This window comes from Taudactylus pleione, unplaced genomic scaffold, assembly GCF_031769625.1.
Source record: "Taudactylus pleione unplaced genomic scaffold, aTauple2 ptg000574l, whole genome shotgun sequence".
NCBI lineage: Eukaryota > Metazoa > Chordata > Amphibia > Anura > Myobatrachidae > Taudactylus > Taudactylus pleione.
Window position 1 is genome coordinate 1,375,037 of NW_028284976.1, and position 9,045 is coordinate 1,384,081.

Here is a 9,045-nt window from a genome sequence, read left to right on the forward strand (position 1 = left end):
GGGCCAATGAAGAGATAGGGGAGGCCAGGAGATGCTGGGGATAAATAGGGACATAATATAGTGCACCTAAGAGAGGGCCATGGCCTCATGGGGAATGTGCCAGGGAAGAGATAGGGGAGGCCAGGAGATGCTGGGGATAAATAGGGACATAATATAGTGCACCTGAGAGAGGGCCATGGCCTCATGGGGAAGGGCCAGGGAGGAGATATGGGAGGCCAGGAGATGCTGGGGATAAATAGGGACATAATATAGTGCACCTGAGAGAGGGTCATGACCTCATGGGGAAGGGCCAGGGAAGAGATAGGAGAGGCCAGGAGATGCTGGGGATGAAATAAGAGGAAGCTACAAGTGAGAATGATAATAAACAGAAATTTGTCAGGCCCAAACAGCGCCCCCTGACCTGTGGTGCCCTGTGCGATGGCGCTGGCCGCACTACCCTAGCTACGGCCCTGTACCTTTCGATCTTACATATTCGATATATTACATATCGATCTAATGTTCCGTTCAACTATATTACTGTCTGACTATTGTTACTGTCAATCTATACTTTGTCTATCTAAACTACATGTCGAACTAATGTGGTCGACCATTTCATGGTCGAACAAATTGTGTCCGATCTAATAATGCACACCCCAACCGTGCATGCACATTGCAACGGGTGGTACACTTTTTATTTCTTTGTGCAAATAAAGCTTTTGGACTTTGGAACTCCAAATAAGCTGATCGGACTTCACAATTATTTTACTTTAATTATATATACTGCATATATATATATATATATATATATATATATCCGGCACTCCTACACTCCACGTAATTGGGCATACAGCCCTAACTTGCTCTGGTGCCCTCCAAGGAGGACAGCACCCCCAGCATACTATATCAACAATATATAGGCAGCACTCGGAGTCTAGTGAAAAAAATACCCTCACCGGAGGGAATTTATTTGGTTGACGTTTCGACGTGTAGTTCACCCCTTCCTCAGGACAACAAAAGTGGCAAAACATAATGAACAGTATATAAATACATAATCAATAAACACTTACCCCTCTGTAAGACCATGCACACCTGGGCTCCGTCCAGCATCCACACTTCCGGTCGCGGCAGCTCCGCAAAAACCGGAAGTGACGTCACCTGGCCGAGTCCCGGTGCCATGAAAACCCTGTACACAATGTGAAAGTATAAAAATATAGTGCAAAAACTTAAGGCAACATCGTGCATCCATATATAAAGTGCAATGTGCAGCAGCTTATTTTAACAAATGTAAACAGTTAATACTATACAAACAATATCAGTGTAAACAAATATTTAAAAATCGTGCTTCACACCAAGAGCCACATATAAATATATAATATGTTAAAAAACTCTAACAATAAAAAACATACATGAAATATGCAATGTCTAATATAGTGAAACCCAGTTGTAACTCATAAAGTCACTTTTAAAGAAACGGGAGCTTATTAGCAGTGAGATAATCTAATACACTCATAACACTCTAGCAGAGTAATGGTGCCCTCTAGTGGGTGAAACTCAGTATTACACCTGCACATCAACTTACGTGTAATAAAATCCAGCCTCCATATACCACATATTCTAAAAACCTCTACAAAATAAAGGGATGTACACAGAATATTCCATCTCTTAAGAAATCTAAGCATGAACCACTTAACGCTCGTCATCACTATAGATGAAAATGACAAATCTAAGTATCATATTGTATTATATTATATTTTAAATCATGACAGAACCCAAATAGACATCTACTAAAAGATATTTACAAAAAATGAATGAGGCCAAGGGACTCATTTAGTCCCCTTGGGGAGAGGGTGTCCAGTCTAAGAATCCACCATGTTTCTAATTGTAGAAGCTTTCTCCCTCTATCCCCACCTCTCAATGATTTGGGAACATGGTCTATAATTTTATATCTGAGCGTGGCCATGTTGTGTTTAAGATCTAAGAAATGTTGAGCCACAGGTTGTTCGCTATTGCCGGAGGCAAAAGCTGTCCTGATCTCTGATCTGTGTTGACCCATTCTAAGTTTAAATTGACAGTCAGTCTTGCCTGTGTAATAAAGGCCACATGGACAAATGATCACGTAAATAACAAAACTACTGCTACATGTCAAAAGCCAATTGATTTTATACCTTCTACCAGAATGCGGATGCAAAATGGAGTCATCTATCTCCATATACGAGCAAGTTGTACAGCCCAAACATTTGTGGCAACCATTTTTGCGGCTTAAAAAAAAATTTTTTGTCAAAATCTGTGACATCTGTTTTGACTACTAGATCTTTTATATTTTTGGCTGTAGTATAACTGGGTAATATCCTTGTTTTATGGAGGCATTTCAACTCAGGATCCGATGTTAAAATAGGCCACAAACTTTTTGCTTTTTTGTTCGTACATTTGCTTCTTATATCATACTTGTGAACCCACTGTATCCTCTTATTCATCACTTCTTTGGATTTAGACTCCAATAAACTCTTTCTATCTATTTTTAGAGCCTTTTCTGTAGCTTTTAAGCGTTCATCCAGAGGATAACCTCTCATCAGGAATTTATTAGTCATAATGTCCAGTTGTTTTATGGTTTCCTCCTTATTATTTGTGCATCTGCATACTCGTATAAACTGTGAGAATGGTAAACCTTTAACAGTAGCCACAGGGTGACAGCTTTTATAGTGCAACAGAGTGTTGCGATCCGTTGGTTTTGCAAACAAAGATGTTTTTAGATTCCCACTTTCTATGGTAATTGCAATATCAAGAAAGCATATTGTCACACTATCATATTTAAGAGTAATTTTAATAGGGCTGTCAGACTCATTCTGTAGTGTTACTAATGAGGTGAGCATGTCAATCTCACCTAACCACATTATAAACACGTCATCTATATAACAAAAATACATTAATAGATGATCAATAATGGTTGGCCTTTCAAAAATATATTCCCTTTCTACTCCCCACATATAGCTGTTAGCAAAAGATGGAGCTACTGACGATCCATTGCGCAACCTGTGCGCTGCCTGTAAAATTTTCCATTGAATAAAAAATAATTATGTGACAATGTGAAATGTAACAAATTCAAATATAACTCTATATCAGGCCCTTTATACAATGCATTTCCTACTATGAGGTGTTTCACTGCCATGATACCAGCCTCATGTGGAATGCATGTGTATAAGCTTGTAACGTTAAGGGTAGCCACATTGCTTGGTAGAACTTCAGTGTCCATATTAATAGATTGTTTCCCAAAATGTTCTTTAAGTTTCAGGGAGCGCTGTAATCTAAATACATCAGTTTTCCATTGTAAGCCATGGGTGATATTAGTAGGGACAAATGAAAGTACTTTTTTCAGGACATTATGTTCCGCTGAGGTAAGGCTTGAGGAAGAAAGGTTAAAGATCAGGTTCTCCTGGCTCGTGGTGGCCTCCTTATATACCTGCCTCCTCTTCTGGCCACCTCTTCTAGTGAATCTTCTCCTCAGGCTGCTGCCCCAGCCTGAGTACTTGCTCCTAAAGGGGTCATCTTGTTTGATGGATCTAGAACTAGATGGTATAGGCTCCTCAGATTCACTAGCAGATGTGCTAGAGAACCTCTTTCTGGAAACGTTTTCTGAAACGTGGTCATTTATGGGGTATTATTTTGTAGAGGTTTTTAGGATATGTGGTATATTGAGGCTGGATTTTATTACACGTAAGTTGATGTGCAGGTGTAATACTGAGTTTCACCCACTAGAGGGCACCATTACTCTGCTACAGAGTGTTATGAGTGCATTAGATTACCTCACTGCTAATGAGCTCCCGTTTCTTTAAAAGTGACTTTATGAGTTACAACTGGGTTTCGCTATATTGCATATTTCATGTATGTTTTTTATTGTTACAGTTTTTTAATATATTATATATTTATATATGTGGCTCTTGGTGTGAAGCACAATTTTTAAATATTTGTTTACACTGATATTGCTTGTATAGTATTAGTTGTTTACATTTGTTAAAATAACCAGCTGCACATTGCACTTTATATATGGATGCACGATGTTGCCTTAAGTTTTTGCACTATATTTTTATACTTTCACATTGTGTACAGGGTTTCCATGGCACCGGGACTCGGGCAGGTGATGTCACTTCCGGTTTTTGCAGAGCTGCCGCGACTGGAAGTGTGGATGCTGAACGGAGCCCAGGTGTGCATGGTCTTACAGAGGGGTAAGTGTTTATTGATTATGTATTTATACACTGTTCATTATGTTTTGCCACTTTGTTGTCCTGAGGAAGGGGTGAACTACACGTCGAAACGTCAACCAAATAAATTCCCTCCGGTGAGGGTATTTTTTTCACTAGACTCCGAGTGCCGCCTATATATTGTTGATATATATATATATATATATATATTGATGTTGCAATGTGTGACAGATAATGCTATCCATGATTGTCCAGAATTGTGCATCCGCTAAACATCCTTGAAAATGTTGCATGTAAAAGTCCAAATTTCGTGTTATTTCAGAGATGGAGTGAGCCATCTCTCCGGCACCTATTACCAGGCCTCGTTCTAAGTTGCTTAAATGATGATATGCTGCTATGTTCATGCAAATTATACAAAAGATTGCCGAGATATCTGCTTCTATATAGCACAGGTTGAGTCTCCCATATCCAAATATTCCGAAATACGGAATTATTTTGGCATGACTGAGATAATGAAACCTTTGATTTTTGATGGTTCAATGTACACAAACTTATTAAAAATATTGTATAAAATTACCTTCAGACTGTGTATCAAGAGTATATGTAACATAAATTAATTTCATTTCTGTACACAAACTTTGCTTGAGCCACAAAATTATTGAAAATATTGTATAAAATTACCTACAGGCTGTCAGTGGCGTCACATGGGGGGTGCGGGGGGTGCGGCCCGCACCCGGGTGTCACCCGCTGAGGGGTGACACCAAGGTGCAGGCTCCCCCTCAGTGACAGGAGCCGAGTGCTGCACTGTAGTATTAAGTGCAGCACTCGGTTCCTGTCAGTGAGGGAGCTGGCCCTGTACATGCCCGCTCCTCCTGCATCCCCCACCGGCACCACCCCATTGATAGATATTGTTTATTGTGGCCACGGGCCGGGTTCGGGCCACGGGACCACGTCCCTCGCCCAGTGTCACACCCCCTCCTTGAAGACCAGGGCCGCGATGCCACGCCCCTTGCCTATTATCACGCCCCCTCCCAAAGGCCACACCCCCACGCACGTATGGCGTCCCTACCCGCACCGGGTGTCACCGCGGGGAGAGACGCCACTGCAGGCTGTGTGTATAAGGTGTACATAACACATACTGTAAATGCATTCTGTGTGTATATTTGGGTCCCATTACCAAGATAATTCATTATGATATGCAAATATTCCAAAATACGGAATATTCCGTTATCCAAAATTTTCCCCGTCCCAACCATTTTGGATATGGGAGACTCAACCTGTACTTCATCACTGGAAGGTACCCTTTAATGCAGGGGAGTGGTGGCATGTACTGTGAATGGAAGGGGATGTCCCAGTTTTTCTGGCACGAGTGTATATATGTGTACAGTATATTGAATAAGCAAAATATATTGGATATTAATACAAATATATACTAAATAAACTAATACTTAGTAACTAGTATGATCAATAATATGTCTGGTACATTCTCATGGGAAGCACAGCTTGCACAGCCTCTTGCACAGCTTTAAGTAAATAAAAATATTGCCTGGACATGACATACCTTGACCAAGTCTGAAGTCACAGATAGAATGTGCAATCTGGTTTTACACCCCCTTTTCTCAAGTAATAATCCAGTTTTGACCATTTACTTGTTCGGCAAGTACATTAATTTATTGCTCTAATTAGCATTGGGCCTGATTCTCGTTATCCAGGAATGCAGAAGCCAGGGTGTTATAATAACCTGAACTACTGTTGTGTAAGACCTCTAGAGTCACACTGGCGAGGTCTTTATGCCAATAACAGCCCGCCATCGTTCCCTTAGTGCTAAGAATGATCACAGGTACTTAGGTTGCTGCCTGGACTTACGCCCGGAAGAGTAGAGGATTAGACAGTAGTTCAAATATTGCTGGAGATGTATGTGGCTAGGAATTTAGCTGGGTAGTGGATTCTGATAAACACAAGAGTGACTGATCCACTAGTTGAGTGCTGAGCAAAGTAACTGGGTAGCTGGCTTGATTGCTATGTTTAGGAGATCTGAACGGCATAGCCGTGAGTAGATGTTGCAGCACTGAGGTGGTACAGTATGAGCAGCTGGGCTGCAGGCCGACATTGCTGCTCCGAGGGGAGATATAATTGGCAGAGCAGTACCTCAGACTGTAGTTGCTGTACTGAGATGATATGAGCGGCTGGGCACAGGTGGATGTGCTGCACCTCAGGTGATATGAGCGGCAGAGCAGCAGGCTGATGCCGCTGCTTCGAGGGTACTGTGCAGCTGGTAGGGACTGCAGTGATGACTAATACTGGAACACACGGAAAAAGTTTTGCAGGATCAAGGCATAGATTCTGGCTGGCAGAGATTCTGAACAGGACCAGGATCTTACACAAAAGGCATAAGCTATAACCGGCAAAGGAGGAGTAGCCCATACTTCCTTTTAACAGATAGACTCACCAATGAGATGCACGAAAGGCCCCTAACTACTAAGTAGAAGTAGCTGTAGTGCTGCACGTAGCTATAGAACTCATTCCCTGCAAGCAGCCCCAGCAGTCACAGCGGCCGCACAGCATCCTGGTAACCTGATAATGGCAGCTGGCATCTTACTCCAGCATTTAGATTGCCTAACAACTGGTGAACCCGTCGATGCCTTTGGTGCCGGAAGGCGAGGTGTACTGGTTGCTTGGCAACAACCAGGACCCCAGCCGAGAGTGAGCCGAAATGGTGGCTCGTGACAGTACCCCCCATGAGGAGGGGGTTAAGGAACTCCTAGAGCCAGGTTTATCTGGAAACTCCTTGAAGAAGGACCTCTTGAGTTTCAGAGCATGCAGAAATCTTTCTGAAACCCACGTTCTCTCTTCCGGGGCGTAGCCCTTCCAATGGACCAGAAAATGTACTTGATTTCTTACAAATTTAGAATCCATGATCTTTTCCACAGTATATTCATGATGGCCTTGTACCACAACTGGTGAAGATCTCCTAAGAAGCCAGACTCTGAATTTCCTGGATAGAAATGCTGGTTTCAAGAGAGAACAATAAAAGAAATTATTGATTTTGAGAGTCTTGGGTATCTTCAGATGGAAGGCGACAGGATTGATGCATCTGATAATCAGGAATAGTCCAATATACCTAGGACAAAACTTCTGTGAGGGCTGACGCAACTTGATGTTTCTGGTCGAAAGCCGCTTTGACCTTACAGGGTTTTTTCTATGTTTGTCTTAGAATGGAAGGAAGCCGACTGAAGAGAATCATGCACCTTTCTCCAAAAGGTCTTGAGTCAGGAAACAGTTTTGCATGTATCAGTGACTCCTTGGCTTTCTGCTTCATGGGCCTGGGCAGCCACTGGATTTCTTCACGGCAACACTCCAGCCGCAGGATTGGGTCTTGCCCACTTCGTTGAAGGCTATTCAAAGATTTCTAGGCTTCTCAAACTATTACAGGAAATTTATCAGGTCCTTCTCCACCATTGTGGCTCCTATCATAGCTATGACCCAAAAGGGAGCCAATCCGGCTGATTGGTCTCCAGAACAAGCTTTCTCCTCTGCACCAATTTTTCTACAACCTGACATTGAAAAACCCTTTGTACTAGAGGTGGATGCATCTGTGTACGGAGTCGGAGCAGTCTTGTCTCAGACATCTCCAGATGGGAAGCTCATATTCTGTGGGTTCTTTTCACGCAGATTCTCGCCTGCCAAGAGGAACTACTCCATCGGGGACCAAGAACTGTTGGCCATTAAGTTGGCTCTAGAAGAATGGAGATACCTGTTAGAAGGAGCAAAACACACAATAACCATTTACACAGATCACAAAATCTCCTATATTTGAAGTCAGCTCACTGCTTGAATCCTCGCCAGGCCCACTGGGTGCTATTTTTCTCCTGTTTCGACTTTGTCTTGAAATATCACCCAGGATCTTTGAATATCAAAGCTGATGCCCTGTCCAGGTCCATGTTGGAGGAAAAGGAGCAAACTTCTATGCAAGAGTATCCCATTGTCAATCATCTGGCATTTGCAACCACTGAAGTATCGCCTACTCCTCCTCGGGGAAAAACCTTTGTCGCTCCCGAACTATAGAACAAGTTGTTATCTTGGGCTCACGATTCCCTTTTCTCCGGCCACTCTGGGGTGTGGAAAACGTACTCCTTTCTTCAACGGAAGTATTGGTGGCCCTCCATGAAAACTGAGGTGCAAGAATTTATTAGGTCCTGTCCCAAGTGTGTTCAACATAAAAACTCACGATGATCTCCTGCAGGGTTACTCCATCCCCTCTCAATTCCAGTTAAACCTTGCACACATATATCGATGGACTTTATCACTGATTTGCCAGAATCCAGAGGGTTTACCGTCATATGGGTTATAGTGGATCGTTTCACTAAGATGGCTCTCTTTGTCCCTCTGCCACATCTACCTACTGTTGCCACGTTGGCATGACTATTTGTTCAGGAGATCTTTCATTTACACGGACTACCACAGGAGATAGTCTCAGATCGTGTAGTCCAATACGTGGCCCGTTTTTGGAGAGCCTTGTGTACAGATATGCAAATCAAATTACAGTTTTCTTCAGCATATCACCCTCAATTGAATGGACAAACAGAGAGGGTGAAGCAAGATTTGGAAACTTTCTCAGGATTTACTAGTCCATTAATAACGCGATGTGTTCTGGATTACTTACAAACCTTACTTGTTTATAAAGAGTGAAAAAATAATTCACACAAATACAGATTCTAAAATAAATGACAATGCTTTTACTTAAAGACAGCTTAATCATACATGCATTTTGCCAGTGCACACATACAACAAAAACATAGGTTATACCAATAGCAGTAGGGAATACTTGTAAAATAAATTTGTGACACCCAGTGCAGAATAGCAGCCAGCC